The following is a 24,186-nucleotide window of genomic DNA, read 5'->3' on the forward strand; positions in this document are numbered from 1 at the left end:
GAAACTCGACCGGTTGCACCAGGTCCACATGGGCCGGTTTGAGTCGGTCCACTGTGAAAACCTCCTCTCTCCCCCCAACATCCAGCACGAACGTGGACCCGTTGTTCCGGAGCACCGTAAACGGCCCCTCGTAGTGCAAAGTGATCAAAGTGGTTATAGTGTTGCAATACTGATATGGATGAATAAGATAACGCAGGTTGGTTCAAGAGAGAAATGCAGTAAGAATTGTTGCTGTTCTTGAACATGGTGGTGTGGAACTTTAGGCTCCTTTGCGTCTTCCCTGATGGTGGCTGCAAGAAGATGGCATGGTGGGTACCTTTCAACTATGGAAGAAGAACAGGCTGACATATAAGGAAGGAAAATAGCAATAATCGTTTTCAACTGGGATAATTACGGTCTTTCCAAATAAAGTGAAGCCATTAAAGATGACAGAAAAGGTGGATGCATTAAAGATAGAGATGAATATGTTGTTGGAACAAAATAGAAGTGGGCTTCTCAGATTTAAAAAATCCTGTGGATATCAAAGGACATGCTAAATAATATGATAAAAAAGGGAAACACTATACCTCATTACCCTACCCCACCCAAAATATGGACCAGAAATTACCAGATATAAATATCAGACATTGTCATATGACACAAAATTTGTTGTTCTGTGGCATTCTATAAGCTACAAAAATAAATAAATAATACAAAACAAAGGAACAACAAGTTAGTGTTCATAAGTATATGGACTGTTCAGATACCAAAGGGAAAAAAAGCTGTTCCGGAATCATTGACTACATGTCTTCAGCCTCCTGTACCTCCTCCTTGATGATAGGACTGAGAAGAGGATGCATCTCAGTTGATGAGGATCTTAGTGTAATTGAGGCACCATCTCTAGAAGCTGTCCTCGGTGATGGGGAGGTTTGTGCCAGTGACAAAGCTGGCTAAGTGTAGAACCCTCCGCCGCCTCTTGCAATGCTTTGCACTGGAGCCTCCATACCAGGCTGTTATACAACCAGTCAGAACGTTCTCCACTACAGACTGAAAGAAATTTGTAAGAGTCTTTGGTGATGTAGAAATTTGTAAGAGTCTATTGAGGTAGAGCCACTGGTGTGCCTTCTTCATGATCACTGCAATATATTGAGCCCAGGATAGATCTCCAAATGTTGATGCCCAGGAACATAAAGCTGCTAAGCCTTTTAACTGCTGACCCCACAATTAAAACTGTGTCTTCTCTTGACTTCTCCTTCTTGAAGTCCACAATCAGGTCTTTGGTCCTGCTGATGTTCAGTGCAATGTTGGTGTTGTGACACAACTCAGCCAGCCAATCTATATTGCTCTTATAAGCCTCCTCATCATTGTCTGAGATTCTACCAACTACAGTGGTGTCATTGGGAATTTTATAGATGGTGTTAAAGCTGTGCTTAGCCACACAATCATGAGTGCAGAGAAAGTACAGCAGTGGGCTAAATGCATATCCTTGAAGAGCAAGGATATGTTGCTATCCTGTGTAACCCTTACCCAACAGGCTGGTATATGTCTAGGGGAAAAGGAGATCCAGCCACACACCAACCCGCCTCCCGTACACGCAGGTGCTGTGGGAATCAAGTTTATGCCGCGCACACACACTCGGTATCAAACACACACCAGATACTGTTATGAAATACACTTTAAAGATTTTACTAATACTAAAAGAGTACTATGCAATACAATATATATGAAAGAAAAGAAAAAAGTAAAAGGTGCCAACTTATCAAAGTTCAGCCAGTTTAGTGCACATCGTTGGAGCTCAACCATCGAACCATTCGACCCCTCATCATTTTCCTCCGACCTCCATGTCCTCGCACCTGGGACCACCCCCGGTGGTCAACCGATCAGTGCAGCGCACGTCCACCTTCCTCGGCGCCTTCCTCCCGACTCCCCTTTAAAAACCGCGAAAACCTCCAAGCTCCCATCCTCACCAGACAAAATAACATTCCCCATTAGTTAACAAATGAATACAATCCCCATATCAGCAAGTCTAAAGCTAAACAATCGTGAGAGAAATACTTATCAGACAAAGAAGCATTCCTACTCTTAACAAACCAAAGAAGCCATTTTGAGTCACATACACAGGACATTGTACACTAAGTTGCTAGTCAATAAGAAGGAGATGCTATTACCTATCCACACCTGATATGGTCTCCCAATAAGAAAGTTATAGAGGAAGGTTTTAAGACCTGGGTTTTAGAACATAGAACATAGAAAAGTACAGCACAGGAACTGACCATACAGCCCAATATACTGCACTGAAACAAATAAATTAGTAATCAAACGGCCATCTAAGTTAATCCCTTAACATAAAGTGCATATCTTTCCATTTTCCTCACCTTCATGTGCCTATCTAAACGTCTCATTAAAGTCCTTAAAGTCTTTGCCTCTTCCACAACCCCAGGCACCCTCCACTCTCTGGGTAAAAAAAACTTGCCTCTCACATCTCCTTAAAAACTACTCTCTCACACCTTAAATGCTTGCCTCTGGTATTAGACATTGCAACCCTGGGAAAATGATACTATCAGTCTACTCTGTCTATGCCTCTCATAACCTTATAAACCTCCATCAGATTTTCCCTCTGCCTCGGGTGTTCCAGAGAAACAAATCCAAGTTTGTCCAACTTCTCGTTATAGCACATGCCCTCTAATCCAGGTAGCATCCTGGGTAAACCACTTCTGCACCTTCCCCATAGGCTCAAGATCCTTACTGTGACCAGAACAGTATGAAATACTCCAGATGCAGCCTAACAAGACTTCTATAAAGTTGTGACATACTATAACTTGCTGAATTTTGAACTCGGTGCCTGGACTAATAGAAGCAAGCATGCCACATGCCTTCATAACCACCCTATCAACCTGCGTGGCCACTCTTAGGGAGCTATGAACTTTGGACTCCTAGATCCTTTTGCTCAACAACACCACTAAGGGGCTTGCCCTCAACTGTGTATTGCCTCTTTACGTTTGACCACCAACAATGCAGCACATAGCCGAGTTAAACTCCATCTCCGCCCATAGCTACAACTGATCTTTAACTATATTGTATACTTTGCCAGTCATCTATGGCATCTACAACACGACCAATCCTCATATCATATGCAAACTTATTAACCCTTCCATGTATACTTTTATCTATCACAACATAAAAACAGAGGTCCCAGTACAGGTCTTCCTGGATATACCCAACCCTTCCTTCCCCTTTACTTCAAAGTTATTAATACTGTCGGCACTGATCTTTTTATCCTCCACATCCTTCTCCTTGGTAAATACTAATGAAAAGTTTTCATTAACGACCTTACCCTCATACTTTACATCCAAGCAAATCCCCTTGGATCCCCTTACATCCTTACATCCACTTTATCCTTGAGTGGTCAAAGTTCAAAGTGCAAAGTAAAATTTATAATCAGAGTACATACATGCCATGTACGACGCTGAGGTTCTTTTTCTGCAGGTTTAGTTAGAAAATCTATAGAACAGTAACTGTAAACTATAAACATCAGGAGCTGTTAACAGTAAACAAACAGTGCAAATGCATAATAAATAGCAATAAATAACAAGTATGAAATAACAATATAACAGAGTCCATAAGTAACTGTAGCTATCTCCTTTTGTTTGAGAGTCTTATGGTTAAGGAGTAGTAATTATCTTGAACATGATTGTGTGAATCCTGAGGTTCCTGAACCTTCTAACTTATCGCAGTAGCCAGAAAAGAGCATGGCCTGGGTGGTGAGGATCTCTGATGATAGATGCTGCTTTTCTACAGCACTGTTTCATGTAGACATGTTCAGTGGTTGGGAGGGCTTTACCTGTGATGTACTGGGCTGAGTCCACTACCTTTTGGAGGATTTTCCACTCAAAGGCATTAGTGTTCCCTACCAGTCCATAATGCTGCCAGTCAGTACACGTTCCTCTACACATAATAGACGTTTGTCAAGGTTTTTGATGACATTTCACTCCACAGATTCCTAAAGAAGTAGAGGTACTGTTGTGCTTTCTTTGCAATCACATTTATGTGATAGGTCCTCTGAGATAATGACACACAAGAATGTAAAGTTACTGATTCTCTCCACCTCTGACACCCACCCGCCAAGCTATTCTCTTACTCCTGATGTATGAGTAGAATGCTTAATTGCCAGGGACCCTTCATGATGCCACCTAGTTTCCCTAAATCCCTTTTTGAGTTATTTTCTTGCTTCTTTATAAGCATCCAGGATCCTGCTTGATACTAACTTCCTAAGCTTTATAGACACTTCCTTTCTCTTCTTGACTAAATTCATCACCTCTTAGTGAACACCATCAAACTCACTTCATATGACAATCCTGGAATCATTTTCTCAAACATCCTTAGGACTCTCTCAAATTTCAGCACATTCTTTCTCTGATAAGGAAAGAAAAACTGCCCACAATACTCCAAGGAAGCCTCACCAGTGCTTTGTAAAGTCTCAACATTACATCCTTGCTTTTATATTCTAGTCCTCTTGAAATGAATGCTTTCTTGAGGAAATTCAGATTGATACAGGGAGGTATAGAAATCTTGAAATGCCTTATTTATCTCATCATGATTAACTGTCAGATTCCCATTCTGCTGACCAATCTTAGTGATTTGACGTTTAACCAGAGCATTCTTAAATTGACTAGCTAACAGTTTACCAGATTTATCACTATGTATATAAAAATCAGATTTAGTTTTCATTAATTGATTTTCAATCGAGGATGTAAGTAATAAACTATGTTCCATTTGAAGTTCAACCCTTTGTTTGTAAAGCTCCTTACTAGGAGCAATCGAATATTTCTTATCAATCTCTTTAATTTTATCAACCAATAAAAGAGTTTCCATCTTGATACGTTTCCTCAAACCAACAGAATAAGAAATAATCTGTCCACGTATATAAGCTTTAAAAGTGTCCCAAAGTGTTCCACAGGAAATATCATCTGTAGAATTAGTTGAGAAGAAGAAGTCGATCTGCTCCTCCATAAATTTTATAAAGTCAGAGTCTTGCAACAAGGTAGAGTCAAATCGCCATTGTCTAGCATTAGAAGCTGTATCCGTAAATTTCATAGAAAGTAATAACAGAGCATGATCAGAGATAGCTATAATATCATAGTTACAACCGATTACCAATGGAATAAAACAAGAGTCTACAAAAAAAAATAATCAATTCTTGAATAAGAGTGATAAACATGTGAGAAAAAAGAAAACTCTTTGTCATTAGGATACCGGAATCTCCAAATATCAAAAACTCCATTGTCAGTCAAAAAAGAGTTAATACAAGTGGCCGACTTATTAGGTAAAGTCTGAATAGATAAAGATTTATCCATCAGAGGATTTAAACAACAATTAAAGTCACCACCCATTATTAACTTATATTCGTTTAGATTGGGTAAAGAAGTAAATAAAGACTTAAAAAAGTCAGGACAATCCACATTTGGAGCATAAACATTAACCAAAGCAACCTTTTTATTACAAAGTAAACCCGTAATTAACAAAAATCTGTCATTCGGATCCGAAAAAATATCATGTTGAACAAATGAAATAGAGGAGTCAATAAAAATTGAAACTCCTTTTACTTTAGCATTCGAATTTGCGTGATACTGTTGACCCCGCCAAAATCTATAAAAACGAAATTTGTCCCTCCTCACATGAGTTTCTTGTACAAAAATGATATGAGCATTAAGTCTTTGGAATACTTTGAAAATCTTCTTTCGTTTAATTGGATGATTTAAACCATTAGTATTCCAAGACACAAAATTAATGGTCTGAGCCATAATTCTATAATCAACCCTTTGGTATAGAAAGGGTTAACCAACTTATAAACTCATGCACCCGGAAGAGGAACAAAAGTAGTGAGAAAACCCGGAAGTGACGACAACACAGACATATTTGAAGTTCAAAAACAGCCCGAATAAAAAAACTAACACAAACTGGTACAAAAAAAATAGAATTAGAAAACAGACCATCCCCCCACCACCCGAGAAAAAGAGAAAAAGCCAAAATATGACTTAAAAAGAGAAAAAGTAAGACTAATCCTACCCCCATGTCAGCTGAAGAACACTCCATATAAAAAGGATATATATAAAAGAATCACCCCAACTTTAAAAATAAAATCGCTATAATAAAGACCATATTTCTAAGTATAGTTAGTTGTAAAAAGAATAAAAATATAATCACTAAAAAACTATTATAACTCGGGCTCTGGCCCAGACAAAACAAAAAATATTTAAGCTAAGATAAGCGATGCATTGTACGGAAGAAACGCGAAAAATATAAACATAATGCCATCGTAAGCAAAACCAAAAATCTTTTCCAAAAAACCACCATCTTAATCAAGGAAAAATTTACCTTCAAAGAATTAAAAATATACCTTCGAAGGAACAAAGTTTATAGACAAGTATGTAGTTAAATGATTAAAGTGTATAAGGCAAAACAATTAACATGACGCAAACACACTTTAACTTGAGTATAAAGTATAGGATGAACCTACACCAATAACCAGATTTTAATTCTGGTTTAAGAGATCGAGAACCATCTTACACGATCAGAATCATTCATTTATTAAAGACTGGTGTCTGTAGCAGTAGGGAAGTTCTCCTCCAGATATTTTCTCGCTTCTGAATTTGAAAGGAAAACCTGTCGTGGAGCATGCGACGGAGAAATTCGGAGCTTCGCAGGGTATAGAAGCGCAGGTTTCAGATTTTTCTCATAACATTCAGCCATCAACGGTTTAAAAAGAAGCCTTCTTTTTTAAAGATCTGAACTAAAATCTTCGATCAGGCGGAAGCAAAAATCTTTGATTTTAATCATTCCTACCCGACGAGCTGCTCGTATAAGTTGTTCTTTGTCATGTACATAGTGGAACCGGACAATTACCACCGAAGGTTTGTCTGTAACACTCGGTGATCGATGCCGAATTCTATGTGACCGATCCAATAAAGGAGGGTTATTCGGGAAAATCGTCGGAAACGCTTCTTTTAAAAGTTGAGCAAAATATTTCGAAGGATCATCTTTTTCTATGCCGTCTGGAAGACCAAGTATACGTAAGTTCTGTCTTCTGGACCGATTCTCAAAATCGTCACTCTTGGCTTTAAGGGCTTCCATCAGCTTAATGGTCGAAATTAAATCCTGTTACAGTTTTCCAATAGTCAAATCTCGCTTCCGAGCTTCTTCTTGCAGAGACGCAATAAGAGCTTGTTGCTGTTTAATTACTAAATCCGTCTTAACCATGTACTCTTGAAAAGCCTTTATATCTTCTTTAAAAAATTGTTGTAGTTCAGCAAATTTTTTATCCAAAACCTCCATAAACAATTCAAAAGTTAATTGTGTTTGTTGTGTCGGAGCCTGCTTTTTTCCGTTACCGTTCTGAATGCGTCCGGGGTCCCGTCCCTTAGACCTGAGAGACATTTCTGTTTGCATATCTTCAAAAGTTCACAACAAACTCTTGGCAGTAAATCCAAAAAAAAAGAATAAAGAAACTTTCGGTATAGGTAAAAATAAGCTGAATAAGGGTGATCAAAGGTTAAAAAAAGTAAAGGTTATGGAGCGAATCCAAAACGGTACTCACTCCATGAGCGTCTCCAGCTGACTTCAAGATTATAATACCATGTCTGATTTTCTTGGAAAATTAAATTTTCCAAGGTTATCATCTGATTATCTTTTGATATTGGATACTCCTATTACGGATATAGAAATTAAGGGGGCTATTTCCTCAATGAATTCTGGGAAAGCACCGGGTCCAGATGGTTATACAGTTGAATTTTTAAAAAATTTTTCCGCTACTCTTTCCCCTTGGTTAGGTAAGGTTTTTGAGAAGGCCATTAGATTAGGGAATTTGCCACAATCTTTTTATAGAGCTTCCATTTCTCTAATATTGAAGAAAGATAAAGACCCTACTAATTGTGCTTCTTATTGACCTATATCTTTATTGAATGTAGACTCCAAGATTTTTTCTAAGTTACTGGCATCTAGATTGGAGAAGGTATTACCCAAAATTATTTCAGATGATCAAACTGGCTTTATTAAAAATCGTTATTCTTTTTTTAACATTAGGAGATTGTTGAATATTGTTTATACTCCCTCACATGATACTTCAGAATGCGTGATTTCATTAGATGCGGAGAAAGCATTTGACAGAGTTGAATGGCCTTACTTATTTAATGTGTTGGAGAAGTTTAATTTTAGTCCGATATTTATATCATGGATTAAATTGATTTATCATACTCCAGTAGCCTCAGTGGTTACCAATAATCAAAGATCTCCCTTTTTTCGCCTATTTCGGGGCACTAGACAGGGATGTCCTCTTAGTCCATTACTATTTAACATTGCCTTAGAACCTTTGGCAATTGCCATCAGACAATCACAGGATATTTTGGGTATTAATCGTGGGACAGATATTCATAAGTTATCTTTGTATGCAGATGATTTATTACTATTCATTTCTAACCCGGAGAAATCCATTCCAGCAGTTTTATCATTATTGGCTCAATTTAGTGAGTTTTCTGGGTATAAGTTAAATCTTAATAAAAGTGAATTGTTTCCATTGAATAAATGGGTCCCAATTTATGGAAATTTACCCTTTAAATTAGTTAATGACTCTTTTACTTATTTAGGGATCAAAATCACAAAAAACCATAAAGATTTATTTAGATTTAATTTTTTACCCTTAATTGATCAGATTAAAGGTTTGTTTACTAAGTGGTCACCTTTGTCTCTATCCCTAATAGGTAGGATTAATGCTATTAAGATGGTTATTTTACCTAAGTTTTTAAATATTTTTCAAGCGATACCAATTTTTATCCCGAAATCTTTTTTTTACTAATGTTGACTCTAAAATTTCTTCATATATATGGCAGTATAAAAATCCCAGGTTAGGTAAAACATATTTACAGAAGACAAAAAAGGAAGGCGGGTTAGCATTACCTAATTTCAGATTTTACTATTGGGCAGTTAATATTAGATATTTGTTATGTTGGTTGAAAGATGGGGGTGGATCTTGGCCCTTGTTGGGTGAGTTTAGAAACTAAATCGGTATCAGCTTATGCTTTGGGTTCTATTTTAGGGACTTCTCTCCCTTTTGCTCTTTCTAAATTGCCGAAACGAATTGACAACCCGATAGTTAAACATACATTGCGTATTCATGTCTTTTGAACAATTATCCAACAAATATAACTTGCCGAGATTTCATTTTTTTAGATACTTACAGATCAGACATTTTTTAAGTTCTGTACTCTCTACGTTTCCAAATTTTGTGCCTTCAGATACTTTGGAGAGTTTATTTGAATTAGACCCTTTTCAAAAAGGGCTTATTTCAAAACTTTATAATATAATTATGAAGATATGTTCAGAGCCACTTTATAAGACTAAACAGGATTGGGAAAGAGAGCTTAGTTTTAGTATTTCTAGTGAGAATTGGGATAGAATTCTTCAATTAGTTAATACATCATCGTTATGTGCCAAACATTCACTAATACAATTTAAGGTCGTACATAGGGCCCATATGTCCAAGGATAAATTAGCTCATTTTTACTCTCATATAAGTCCTATTTGTGATAGATGTCATTCTGAAATTGCGTCCTTAACTCACATGTTTTGGTCGTGTTCATTTTTGGAGAAATATTGGAAAGATATTTTTGATATTATTTCTGCGGTTTTGAATATTAATTTACAACCTCATCCTATTACCGCAATTTTTGGTTTACCAATGTTAGATTCACTGCATTTATCTTCTTCAGCCCGTCGAATGATTGCATTTCTAACTCTGATGGCTAGAAGATCTATATTCTTGAATTGGAAAGAAATTGATCCTCCCACTGTATTTAATTGGTTCTCTCAAACTATGTTATGTTTAAATTTAGAAAAAATTGGAAGTGGTACTTTTGAGACTTCTATTAAATTTGAAAAGTTATGGAGATCATTTATTCAACATTTTCATATGATGTAATATGACCCTGTGCCAAGTTCATTTGATTTCCCAGCTTTCAGCTTATGTATTTTGAGAGGACTGGAAGTGACGGCATTGATGAATACTTATTTTTGTGAGATATTATAAACAGCCCATTTTTTTTTCCTTCTCTTTTGTTTTTTTTCTTTTATATTACTTATTAGTTATAGTTATTAGATTAGATTAGCTAGTTCTGCATTATATAAATTTTTTTTTGTTTTTTTTTCTTTCTTTTTTCTGTTTTTTTTATATTATACATTATGAAATATTTAGATTTACTATGTCCATACATATATCTTATGGCTTATGTCTTGGTAAACTCATTTATATTGTAACTATTATGTATGTTTTTTTTCATATGTAATGGAATGTGTATGTTGGTAATTTCTTTATCAATATATCATCTGTATTCTGTCCATATTACTAATATTAATAAAAAGATTTAGAAAGAAAGAAAGAAATGAATGCTTTCTTTTTTTCCAATCTTTTTATTAATATCAAAATAGTAAATATAACATAGTATTGCTACACAATTATTGGGATTACATTGATAATGGTTACATATATAAATATATAATCAGTTAACACAAGGGTAATAAACCTCCCAAAATTGTTCAAGTACAAATATCGTATACGTAAAAAGATGAACATATCCAAAAAGTAAAAAGAAAGAAAAAAAATATACCCCCAAAAAACTAATCTAAACAATACTAACCAAAAGCTAAGCAAAAATAAAAAGAACATGGGCTGTTTGTAACATCAAAAAAGAAAGAACCATTAGTGTCATCAGCTCTGAACCTCTCTGCATGTATTGAAATAAGAGAATAGGATTGGGAAAAGGTCAAATCAGATAATATGAAAGTGTTGAATAAAAGGCCTCAAAGTCCTTTCAAATTTAATGGATGGATCATATATACCACTTCTGATTTTTTCTAAATTTAAACATTACATATTTTGAGAGAACCAATGAAATGTGGTGGGAGGGCTAATGTCTTTCCAATTCAGCAAAATAGATCTTTTAGCCATTAATGTAAGAAATGCAATCATCCGACGCGCTGAAGAGGTTAAATGATGTAGTTCTATCAATAGTAAACCAAAAATTGCAGTAACAGGATGAAGTTGTAAAAGTCAATATTCAATACAGTTGAAATAATATCAAAGATATATTCCCAATATTTTTTCAAAGAGGAACATGACCAAAACATATGAGTTATAGAGGCTGTCTCAGAATGACATATATCACACACTGGACTTATATGAGAATAATAGCGATCTAATTTATCCTTATACATATGGGCTCTGTGTACTACTTTAAACTGTATCAACGAATGTTTAGAACATATAGAGGATGAATTAACTAATTGAAGAATTTTTCCCATTTTTCAATAGGTAAAGTAAGCTTAAGTTCCCTTTCCCAATCATTTTTAATTTTATTAGATACATCTAAATGGATTTTCATGATTATATTGTAGATAGTTACTGTTGTACCTTTCTGAAAAGGATTTAAATCTAATTTATTTTCCGAACTATCCATAGAATATAAATTCAGGAATGTAGGAAGAACAGTATTTAAAAAGTTTCTAACCTGTAAATATCTAAAGAAATGGGATTTAAGTAAATTATATTTGTTAGCTAATTGTTTAAAAGACATGAAACAATTATCCAAAAATAAATCACAAAATCATAATATACCTTTAGGTTTCCAAGTCAAATAGGCTTGGTCCATAATAGGATAGAAAATTGATTCAACCCAAAAAAAATCTGAAATTGAAACCATATTCATAAAGTGTATTTAACAATTGGATTATGCAAATGTTTATACAATTTAAAAAGAGCAAAAGGAAGTGAAGTCCCTAGAATAGAACCCAATGAGAACCCTTGTACAGATTTACTTTTGAGATTTACCCAATGAGGACTTGAAGTTGTATCCAAGTCCCATAGCCAAAATTTCAAATAGCAGATATTAATTGCCCAATAATAAAATTTAAAATTCAGCAATGCTAAGCCACCCTCCTTTTCAGACTTCTGTAGATATCTTTTACCTAGCCTAGGATTTTTATTCTGCCAAATGTATGAAGAAATTTTAGAATGAACACTACCAAAAAAAGATTTTGGAATAAAAATTGGTACTGTTTGAAATAGATATAAAGATGTAGGTAATATAATCATCTTGAGAGCATTGATCCAACCTATCAATGACAAAGACATTGGTGACCAATAAGTAAATAAATGTTTAATCTGATCAATTAAAGGTAAAAAATTAGCCTTAAATAAATCCTTATCTTTTTTGTAATTTTAATCCCTAAATATATGAAATAGTCAGTAATCAATCTAAAAGGTAAATATCCATAAATTGGAACCTGCATATTTCGAGGAAACAGTTCATTCTTATTAAGGTTCAGTTTGTAACCTGAAAAATTACTAAACTGAGCCAACAAAGATAAGACTGCAGGGATGGATTCCTCAGGATTGCAAATACACAATAATAAATCATCTGCATATAATGATAGTTTATGTGTCTCATTCCCATGGGTAATACCAAAAATATTAGGTGGATTCTCGAATAGCAATTGCTAAAGGTTCCAGAGCAATATCAAATAGTAATGGACTAAGAGGCCAACCTTGCCTGGTGCCCCAAAATAAATGAAAAAGGGAGATCTTTGATTATTAGTTGATAATGAATTGTCATTTATAAGTATAAAGTTTAGTTCAGTTCGTACATGCTGAGGTGGATGTTTGTTGTTGTGTTGTAATTGTTGGAGAGAGAGAGAGAGAGAAAGCGAGCAGTAACAGCTACAGGCAGACAAACCTTCCTTCACGTTCTTGATCCGTTGTTTTGTTGTGGCCATTCAGGTATGACCTTTCTGTCCTTCAGCTAGACCATTCTTCTGTGGTGGACTCGTCACTCTGGCATGAGTGGACACACACACAAGCCCCCACTGGCCCTGCTATAACGCTCTGAGTTAAACTGACTGATCCTTTGTTGGGTCTCCGATGCCCCACACCTTCCCGTGGGTTCCAATACTCAACCAGTGCTCTATAGTGTGTCTCCTGGTGTGTTGGAGGGGTGTCTCCCCAGACCTCACTTTTATCCCTACTCATGGGGTCTCAGTTGTCCATCAATTTTGAATGGCTGTGTCCATCAAACCAGCCCACTCCAGCTGTCCACTGAGGAATTTTAATGAACAGAATGGTTTAAGATAAGTAACCCTCTCAGAAGCCATAAGTCTTTCAGAAGTCATAATATGGTGATTCAACAAGTCCTTCTCCCCTGCTTTATCTCTCTCTTATCTGTAGCAGATGTTCCAATTCCAGCATGTTTTCTCTTACAACTCTCTCTCATTAGCAGCATAGCAACAGTAATGGTTTGTGATTCTCCTAGAGGGGGCGGTACATGGGCAACTCTGCACCCAACTGCCCATCAGAGCTGTTCATCATTCATAACACCCCCATCCTTCTGAGAATTTTCACCAAGGTGAAAATTAACTAATACAGCGTCTTATAGAATTACAGAATCTAACAAAATACAGAAGTGTTCTTAACTACAAAGATAATACAGATATACATTCAACTTAGCATCTAGATAAACAGTCAGCGATTACATTGTCACTCCCTTTAATATGTTGTATCTTAATATCAAATTCCTGTAGTATCAGACACCAATTTAATAACCGCCTATTTTTTTTCCTTTTCATCAGCAAAAAAAATCTTAGCTTGATCTTAGCTTAAGTGTATATTACAAAATGTGAACCAGTACATGTGTGATTATACTGTGGTACATTACAGAAGTTTGTGCAAATACTAATCTCTATTTTACTTTTAAACTTAATAGTTAATCTTCCATGGTGTAGTCTTTATTATTTACATGCTTTGTCGAATTCCCTCAAAACCAGATCCAGTTATTCAAAATGGCATTTGGTCAACCTTTGTCCCTTTTCCACTTAACTCATGTGGTTAGCTTACTCACCAGTGTGGAATAGGCTTTCACATACTCCTTTTATAGGAATTATCTTATCACCAATGTTTTCCAAACTTAGCCTATTTTCTGAACTTCCACACAATTCTTTATTTTTGAGCAAGTCATTAATTTTATCTTCAGGACCCTTCATTTTATTAGTTTTCAGTTTAACATCTGCAAGTGATCCTTCTTTGTCAAAACAATACTTTTTGTTCTGTCTCTCCAAATCACCTCCTTGAATAACATCAGCAAGTTGTTTACCTTTAAATTCTAAAACAAACTGTAATTGATTCACAGGCATCTTGTTAACAAGCCTTTGTTCCTTCAGCCTGGTTACTGCTTCTAAAACCAATCCAGACTTTAAATTTTCATTATTCAATTTAGGAACAACACTTTTCCCTTCTCCTTCAATAATATTCACATCACCAGCTTTCATCTCCTCACTAACTTTTAACACACCTTCTAACACAAACAACTGAGAATTCTCACTTTCCACTGGTACCAAGGCTAACCCTTTCTTCACTGAACCAAGTCCATCTGACCCAAAAGAACTGCATTCCTTTTCAACTAAATCAGATACCTCAGACTTTTTCTGAGCCTCAATATTAGGTTTAGTACCCTGTGACTCCACAGGCACTTCATCAATCTGAACACACTCAAACGGGACAGCTGCCTCTTCTAGGCTTCCAATACCAGTTCCCTTTTCAAATTCTAAGTTCCCCTGATCCTCCCAGTTACTCTCTGGGCAACTCCCATCCGGAGTAAACTCAACCTTGTGGATTAAAACAACCTCATCTGCCAACCCAGCAGACTTCCTCAAGGTAGCGGCATCCTTTTCATCTCGGACAGCACTTACATCATTAGGAACACTCTTAAATTCCTCAACTGAAAACAGCTCTGTCAAGCCAGACAGATCATCCGTGTCCAACCCTGGACCTCCTAACTACCATATCTGTTTCTCACCTTTACTCTGTGCCTCTATAAATTCCCTCTTGACTACCTCCTCCTCCTTACTCTCTTTCACCCCACTATCCTCTGCTTTACCACCCTCTATCCCCTCTTGGTACAGGGTCAGTAAAAATTTCTCAGCCAAATCAACACTGGACTCATTTAAACTGTCCTCTTTCTCAGCTGTCTTTCTCGACATGCTGCGAGTTATTGCGCAGGCGGGATAGATCTTAGAATCTAGGGGCGGGTCCTCAGAACTCACAGGCTTGCTTGTCAGCTTCACTGATGAACACACGTCACCACCTGCTAAATCTTTACCAAGAAGGACATCCACTCCGTCTCTCGGTAATTCTGACCGCACCCCTACTTTGACAGGTCCAGATACCAGGTCACATTTTAAAATGATCCTGTGTAATGGTACAGCTTCTGTCCCTTTCCCTATGCCTCTTAATACCACCTCTCCAGTTTCAGGACCAAAATCTAGCACCTTACATAGGATCAATGACTGGTCAGCCCCAGTATCTCTCCAAATTCTCACTGGAACTGGGGTTTCTCCTTCTTTCACAGACACCGTCCCCTCCGAAATAAATTTCTCACGGCCCTCTCGTACTCTATCCACCTTTGCCTCCCTCATCGATCTGCTGACCCACTCAATACACCCTGTAGGGATTGCTGCTTTCCCTTTTCCTGCCTCCTTCTTTGGAGCAAAGCACTTAGATGCAATATGACCAACCTTTCCACAATTATAACAGGTCAAGCCAGGAATTTTCCTGCCAGCCTGCTTGTCCTCCTCCTTACCTTTACCACTAGCTCATGGCTTATTCCCTACCTGAGCCGGTGGACTTTCTTTACTGTCCCTACTACCTTCCTGGTAACTCTTATTTGGGGGAAACTTTGTCTTGTGGGTTAGGGGAAACTTTGTCTTGTTCATCTGCTAGCCTGGCAAATTCTGATATAGACTTATTTGTCTTCTCATTCAGATACATCTGGATATTATCCAAAACACAACCTTTAAATTCTTCAATCAGAATTAACTCTCTGAAATGATGGAAATCCTCCTCCAACCTTTCTGCAGCGCACCAACGATCCAAGAGCACCCCCTTCTCATAGGCAAACTCTGTCTACGTCTGATTCCACAGTTTCTTTAAATCTCTGAACTTCTGTCTATACGCTTCAGGTACCAACTCATAGGCCCGAAGGATAGCCTGTTTTACTTCCTCATAATCCTCAGCAACCCCCTCGGACAACGCCGCATATGCTCGTTGAGCCTTCCCTTTTAATACACTTTGTAACAACGCCACCCACTGATCTCTGGGCCACTTCTGATTCACTGCCACCTTTTCAAAATGCAGGAAGTAACTATCAACATCTGTCTCCTTGAACGGAGGTACTAACCTAAACTCCCTACTAACATTAAACTTCTCCTCTCGGTCTGCCCTGCTACCCACATGTTGCCATCTCTCCCTCTCGAACTGCCGTTGTTTCTCTGCCTCCTCCATCTGCCTTTTAGCTTTCCTTTCTTCCTCCTCTGCTTCCAGCTGCCTCATCTGGTGCATGCTGCCTCTCCTTCTCCTTCTCCCTTTCCTCCATCTCCTTCTCCCTCCATGCCTCTAACTCAACCCTTTCCTTCTCCCTTTTCGCCTCCAACTCCTTTAGCTGGATCTCATAATCCAACCGTAATTTTTCTAACTGAAACTGAGCCATCCCATCAACTGGTTTCCTTTCAGGGAACAGGTCCAATACATCAGACGTGAACACATCCCTGGTTACATAATGCTGGGGTATTGCCCTCTGTATCTCCCACTTATTCATTGATGACTTCACCTCTGAGAGATTTAATCATTTCACAACATCCACCAAGTCCGCCTTTTTGGCACCCTCTAGCGCCCTCAAAGTCGGGTTTTCTATAAAGTTGTCTATTTCCATCTCTGCTGGTTTCCCATCTGGTTACCCACACAACCAGATCAGATAATGGACTTATAGCCCAATTCACTGGCCCCCCCCAATTTGGTAATCAAATCCTGAAAGACGAGGCCCCAATTTGTTACGTACCCTGTAACTGGGTGTCTAACCAGCAGAGAAAGAAGTATCCGTTGGAGTCTAGTGTTACTATTTTCAAACAGAGTTTATTAGTAAAATACACAAATCAATATCAACAATGCAATTATATAGATAATACACATTAGCAATACTAAACCTAAAAATATGGGTATAATAATAAACAAGCTCTATTGATGTCAAGGGGATAATGAATTGTCATTTATAAGTATAAAGTTCAGTTCAGTTCGTACGTGCTGAGGTAGATGTTGGTTGTTGTATTGTAATTGTTGGAGAGAGAGAGAGAGCATCTGAGCGCTGTCTCATGAAATTGGGATCATTGAGAAATTCAGAGTTATATAAAGAGCTATAAAACTTGAAAATATTTGTTCATTTCAACATGAGTAAATGAAAAATTATCATCTTGTTTACGAATCTTAATAATTTGGCATTTAACCAAGGTGGTTTTCAATTGATTAGTTAATAATTTACCTGATTTATCACTATATATAACATCCACGAAAACAGAGAAGAGCCCAAAGAATTCTTTGAGGAGGTGACCAGGCATATAGATGAGGGTAGTGCAGTGGATGTGATCTACATGGACTTTAGTAAGGCACTTGACAAGGTTCCACATGGTAGGGTTATTCAGAAAGTCAGAAGGCATGGGATCCAGGGAAGTTGGCCAGGTGGATTCAGAATTGGTTTGCCTGCAGAAGGCAGAAGGTTGTGGTGGAGGCAGTACACTCAGATTGGAAGGTTGTGACTAGTGGTGTTCCACAAGGATCTGTTCTGGGACCTCTACTTTTCGTGATTTTTATTAACGACCTGGATGTGGGGGTAGAAGAGTGGGTTGGCAAGTTTGCAGACAACACAAAGGTTGGTGGTGCTGTAGATAGTGTAGAGGATTGTCAAAGATTGCAGAGAGACATTGATAGGATGCAGAAGTGGGTTGAGAAGTGGCAGATGGAGTTCAACCCGGAGAAGTGTGAGGTGGTGCACTTTGGAAGGACAAACTCCAAGGCAGAGTACAAAGTAAATGGCAGGATACTTGGTAGTGTGGAGGAGCAGAGGGATCAGGGGGTACATGTCCACAGATCCCTGCAAGTTGCCTCACAGGTAGATAGGGTAGTTAAGAAAGCTTATGGGGTGTTAGCTTTCATAAGTCGAGGGATAGAGTTTAACAGACATGATGTAATGATACAGCTCTATTAAACTCTAGTTAGGCCACACTTGGAGTACTGTGTCCAGTTCTGGTCTCCTCAGTATAGGAAGGATGTGGAAGCATTGGAAAGGGTACAGAGGAGATTTACCAGGATGCTGCCTGGTTTATAGACTATGGATTATGATCAGAGTTTAAGGGAACTAGGGCTTTACTCTTTGGAGAGAAGGAGGATGAGAGGAGACATGACAGAGGCGTACAAGATATTAAGAGGAATAGACAGAGTGGACAGATAGCGCCTCTTCCCCAGGGCACCGCTGCTCAATACAAGAGGGCATGGCTTTAAGGTAAGGGGAGGGAAGTTCAAGGGGGATATTAGAGGAAGGTTTTTTACTCCAAGAGTGGTTGGTGCATGGAATGCACTACCTGAGTCAGTGGTAGAGGCAGATACACTAGTGAAGTTTAAGAGACTACTAGACAGGTATATGGAGGAATTTAAGGTGGGGGGGGGCAATATGGGAGGCGGGGTTTGAGGGTTGGCACAACATTGTGGGCCGAAGGGCCTGTAATGTGCTGTACTATTCTATGTTCTATGTACTTTCTATGAATGAACGACAGTTAAATGTGGCAACACCAAATTCCACCCCCCAGCTCCCCCCTCCCCCACATAAGTCGCAGTGAGGAATGATCCCCCCATCCACCCCACCGGCAAAACAAAAGCGCATCGGTACCATCACCAAGCCAAACCATGTGCTAAGCAATAGCAAAGGCACAGACCAGAGTTACACCAAAGGCTTTGTACTTCATCTGATTTCGACAAATCACAGGTTCTCTGTCTCCCTGGTAATGGAGAGGGAGTTGAGACATAACAACAACCCGCTGCCTTATGATGTTAAAAGTCCTTTTTTTTTTGCTTCTTTTGAGCTCTGTGTCAAAAGATCGCAAATACCTCAGGTTTTCAGGGCCGCAGAGAACAGGTCCCATTCCCACAAAAGACCGAAGCCTGTATGAAACCACAGGTCAGGGGCTTCAAAAGAACCCTGAAAGGGAAAAATAAAAATATATTAAAGGTGGAAATAGAGCTGTTTCTGAAGATGCAAACAAAGGAGTCACCATTGGGTACCATTATCCCTCCTAAGTTCCACCTTCTAAGGTGATAAAGGAGCTTAAGACTAAGGATCCCTTAAGGAACAGTGATCACAATATGATCGAGTTCACATTGAAATTTGAGAGGGAAAACATATCTAATGTTTCGGTATTTCAGTGAAATAAAGCAAATTACAATGGCATGAGAGGGGAACTGGCTGAAGTTGAATGGAAAGAGACATTTGCAGGAAGGACAGCAGAGCAACAATGGCTCGAGTTTCTGCAAAAAATGAGGGAAGTGCAAGACAGATATGTTCCAAAAAGAAGAAATTTTCAATTGACACTAGGAACATCTGGCAGCTCCTGGCTGTATTCCCTGGAGTTCTGGAGAATGAGGGGGGTACTCATAGAAACACTTTGAATGTTAAAAGGCCTGAACAGACTTGATATGGCAAAATTATTTCCTGTAGTAGGGGATTCTAGGACAAGAGAATATGACTTCAGGATTGAAGGACGTCCATTTAGAACAGAGATATGGAGAAGTTACTTTAGTCAGAGGGTGGTAAATCTGTCGAATTTGTTGCCATAAGTGCATTAAACCTAACTGATATTTTTTTTTAAATGAATTTTCACTCTTCAGTTCATCTTACTTCTTTAATTTCAGAAATTCTCCTTTAGCTTATTCTCTGGTGTACCTCTTTAGGGGTTACTTCCATATGTTTTCTTAAACTGATCATTTTATTTTCCAGTTAAATAATAGCACAGTATAAACTATTGTGCTATGCTGACTTTTTAATCTAAGATCAAACCTTTTAAGGTTTATCAAGGGATGACTGTGCAAGCACATGGATATCAGCGAGTTAGATCGGCACAAAGAGTTTAAAAAGAGACAGTTTTTTGTTCAGTGGTTTGATCGAGAGACGACTGCGCAAGCACGTAGATATCAGCGAGTTAGAGCAGCGTGAAGAGTTTAAAAGGAGACAACTTTCTAAAGCGGGCATCAGAAGATCGGGCTACAGAGTAGAGGTAGACAGAGTAGGTTACCTGTGAAGAATAGAAACAGGAAGTATGTCTGTGAGGCCAGTGTTCTGTACTGGGTGTCAGATGTGAGAAGTCCGGGAGACCCCCAGCCTTCCGGAAGGCCATAGCCGCGTCAGGTGTGTCCAGCTACAGCTCCTTAGGAACCGTATTAGGGAATTGGAGATGCAGTTCAATGACCTTCATCTGGTCAGTGAAAGTGAGGAGGTGATAGAGAGGAGCTATAGGCAAGTAGGCACACCAGGGCCTCAAGAAATAGTTAAGTGAGTTACAGTCAGGGGAGGGAAGGACAAGAGTCAGATACTGCAGAGTACCCCTGTGGCTGCCCCCTTAACAATAAGTTCTCCTGTTTGTGTACTGTTAGGGGGGGGGACAGCCTACCTGGGGGAAGCAACAGTGGCCATGCCTCTGGCACAGAGTCTGGCCCTGTGGCTCAGAAGGGTAGGGAAGAGAAGAGGAAGGCAGTAGTGATAGGGGACTCGACAGTTAGGGGGTCCACAGACAGGCGATTCTGTGGACGCAGGAAAGGAACATGGATGGTAGTTTGCCTCCCAGCTGTAAAGGTACAAGATGTTTCTGATAGTGTATACAATATCCTGAAGTGGGAAGGTAAACAGACAGAGATTGTGGTACATAGTGGTACTAACGATTTAGGTAGGAAAAGGGAGGAGGTTCTGAAAACAGACTGCAGGGAGTTAGGAAAGAAATTGAGAAGCAGGACCTCAAAGGTAGTAATCTCAGGATTACTGCCTGTGCCATGCAACAGTAAGTATAGGAATAGAGTGAGGTGGAGGATAAGTGTGTGGCTGAGGGATTGGAGCAGGAGGCAGGGATTCAGATATCTGGATCATTGGGACCTATTTTGGGGCAAGCATAACCTGTGCAAAAAAGATGGGTTGCACTTGAATCCGAGGGGGACCAATATCCTGGCAGCGAGGTTTGCTAAGGCTGTTGGGGAGAGTTTAGAGTAAAAATGCTGGGAGCTGGGAACTGAACTGAAGACACGGAGGCTGCTGGCTCACAAATAGAGAAAGCTTGGAGAAAGTACAAGAGAGAGGATTGGCAGATGATAGAGAAAGGATGACCTCAGACCGATGGTTTGAGTTGTGTCTATTTGAATGCAATAAGCATCAGGAACAAAGTTGATGAGCTTAGAGCGTGGATCAGTACTTGAAGCTATGATGTTGTAGCCATTACAGAGACTTGGATGGCTCTGGGGCAAGAATGGCTACTTAGAGGGCCAGGCTTCAGGTGTTTCAGAAATGACAGGGAGGGAGGCATAAAAGGTGGGGGTGTGGCACTGCTGATCAGAGATAGTGTCATGGCTGCAGAAAAGGAGGAAGTCATGGAGGGAGAGTCTACTGAGCCTCTGTGGGTTGAAGTTAGAAACAGGGAGAGGTCAGTAACTCTACTGGGTGTTTTTACAGATGACACAATTGTAACAGGGACATTGAGGAGCAGATAAGGAGACAGATCCTGGAAAGGTGTTGTTGTGCTGGGAGATTTTTCTTTCCCAAATATTGATTGGCATCTTCCTAGAGCAAGTTGTTTAGATGGGATGGAGTTTGTTAGCTGTGTTCAGGAAGGTTTCTTGATACATGTGTATATAAGCCTATAAGAGGAGTGGCTGTATTTGATCTGGTATAGGGAAATGAACCTGGTCAGATGTCAGGTCTCTCAGTAAGAGAGTATTTTCGTGATAGTGATCACAATTCTATCTCCATATATACCATATTACCATAGCATTGGAGAGGGATAGGAACAAACAAGTTAGGGAGGCATGTAACTGGTGTATGGGGAAATATGAAGCTATCAGGCAGAAACTTGAAAGCATAAATTGGGAACAGAGATTCTCAGGGAAATGTACGGAAGAAATGTGGCAAATATTCAGGGGATATTTGTGTGGAGTTCTGCATAGGTATGTTCCAATGAGACAGGCAAAGAATGGTAGGGTACACGATCTGTGGTATATAAAAGCTGTTGAAAATCTAGTCAGTATATATAGTATAGGCATCCGTTACTCTCGTGAGACCATGGATTTGCTCCTTGGAAGGTTTCCTGGGCACAGGCCTGGGCAGGGTTGTATGGGAGACCAGCAGTTGCCCAAGCTGCAAGCCTTCCTCTCTCCACGCCACCGATATTGTCCACAGGAAGGGCACTAGGACCCAATCTAGTCAAGAAGAAAATAAAAGCTTATGAAAAGTTCAAAAAACTAGGTAATGATAGAGATCTAGAAGATTATAAAGTTAGCAGGAAGGAGTTGAAGAATGAAATTTGGAGAGCCAAAAGGGGCCATGAGAAGACTGTGGTGAGCAGGATTAAGGAAATTCCCAAGGCATTCTACAAGTATGTGAAGAACAAGAGGATAAGATATGACAGAATAGAACCAATCTGGTATGACAGTGGAAAATCATGTATGGAACTGGAGGAGATAGCAGAGATACTTTATGAATACTTTACTTCAGTATTCACTACAGAAAAGGATCTTGGCAATTGTAGGGATGACTTACAACGGACTGAAAAGCTTGAACATATCGATATTAAGAAAGAGGATGTGCTGGAGCTTTTGGAAAACATCAAGTTAGATAAGTCTCCAGGACTGGCTGAGATGTACCCCAGTCTACTGTGGGAGATGAGGGAGGATGAAGCTCTGGCAATGGACTTTGCATCATCAATGGGGTTGGAGGAGGTTCTGTTGGATTGGAGGGTTGAAGGTGTTGTTCCTTTATTCAAGAAAGGGAGTAGAGTTAGCCCAGGAAATTATAGACCAGTGAGTCTTACTTCAGTAGTTGGTAAGATGATGGAAAAGATCCTGAGATGCAGGATTTATGAACATTTGGGGAGGCATAATATGATATTCATTTTTAGAATCTTTTTATTGATATATAATCTTCAACAGCTATAAAATGATACAAAACTTCAATAAATTAATATGTATACAATTAATAAAGCTGAAGAAAAAAACTGATCTTAAAGTATAAAAATGGTATGATCTTAAAGTATAAAAATGGAAAAAAAATTATATATAGGAAAAAGAAAGAAAAAGAAAGAACCCCATAGAACCCCATCTAACTAGGAAAAAACCCACTAACTACAAAAAAAAAACATTAGGAATCAACCTCCTGGAGCAATACCTTTAACCATCATCTAAATATATTTTTAAAAATCATCAACTGCCATTTCATATTTATAAAAAAATAAAATTGAAAGGATGCCATATAACTTAATTCAAATTAAATGATAATATTTGGCAAAAAAAACCCATCTTCTCTCAATATCAAATCGAGGATCAAAAGTTCGACTTCTAATTTTTTCCAAACTAAGACATAATATCAGTTGAGAAAACCATTTAATTAATGTAGGGGAAGAAATATCTTTCCATTTTAATAAGATAGCCCTTCTTCCCAGAAGCGTAACAAATGCGATTACATGTTGATCTGAAAATGAGATACCCTGAATATGATGTGGAACTATTCCAAATAGAACAGTTGTGCTGTCTTTATGACAGTTATTTAGTTTATAATATTTTTGCTTAGTAATTCATTCGATAGTATTTTCTAGTTAGAATTAGAAGTGTTTAAAGTATATTCATTGCATGTAAAATATATCAGCATGCGATGACGTCACATCCGGTTTCACCGCATCTTGTGGGAAAGTACCGGTTTGAAATTAGCGCGAGGGTGGGCTCACCACGAGGCACACCTGAGCAGAAGTTGTTTTGCAGGCATGAGAAATCACAGTGAGAGCAACGCTGCAAGTTAATAGAAAATCAATATATTGAACTAAGATGTTAATGCCGATCCTGTTAGAAGTAACGACGGTTGATAATGTTTATGCTTTCGTTAGTTAAAGAGTTGCGGATAGTTTGCATGGAAGTGTATTTAAAGTAGTCAATGGAGCAGGTAAACTCTCCCTGTATACTGCACCTTAGTGTAATGTAGTTATAGTCACCTTTGCAAGTATTTACAATTGAAATGTGATATTAAGGAAGGAACAAATACTGTATCA

The 24,186-nt window shown here is 38.5% G+C and overlaps 1 protein-coding gene across 10 annotated transcripts in view; it reads left to right on the forward strand.

The window, feature by feature from the left end:
- Positions 1-24,186, forward strand: part of LOC132395483 (uncharacterized) — a 221,060-nt gene that overhangs the window by 136,383 nt on the left and 60,491 nt on the right. For 3 of the 10 annotated variants that reach the window (XR_009512628.1, XR_009512624.1, XR_009512627.1), the window contains exon 1: positions 1,058-7,049. The exons of 4 other annotated variants lie outside the window; for them this stretch is intronic. The gene's annotated coding sequence lies outside the window, so the exon portion shown is untranslated. Of the gene's footprint in view, positions 1-1,057; positions 7,050-24,186 lie in introns of those variants that run through there. 3 more of the 10 variants (XM_059972176.1, XR_009512626.1, XR_009512629.1) reach the window with 3 other exon arrangements.

The sequence above is a fragment of the Hypanus sabinus genome, chromosome 6, assembly GCF_030144855.1.
Source record: "Hypanus sabinus isolate sHypSab1 chromosome 6, sHypSab1.hap1, whole genome shotgun sequence".
Taxonomy (NCBI): domain Eukaryota; kingdom Metazoa; phylum Chordata; class Chondrichthyes; order Myliobatiformes; family Dasyatidae; genus Hypanus; species Hypanus sabinus.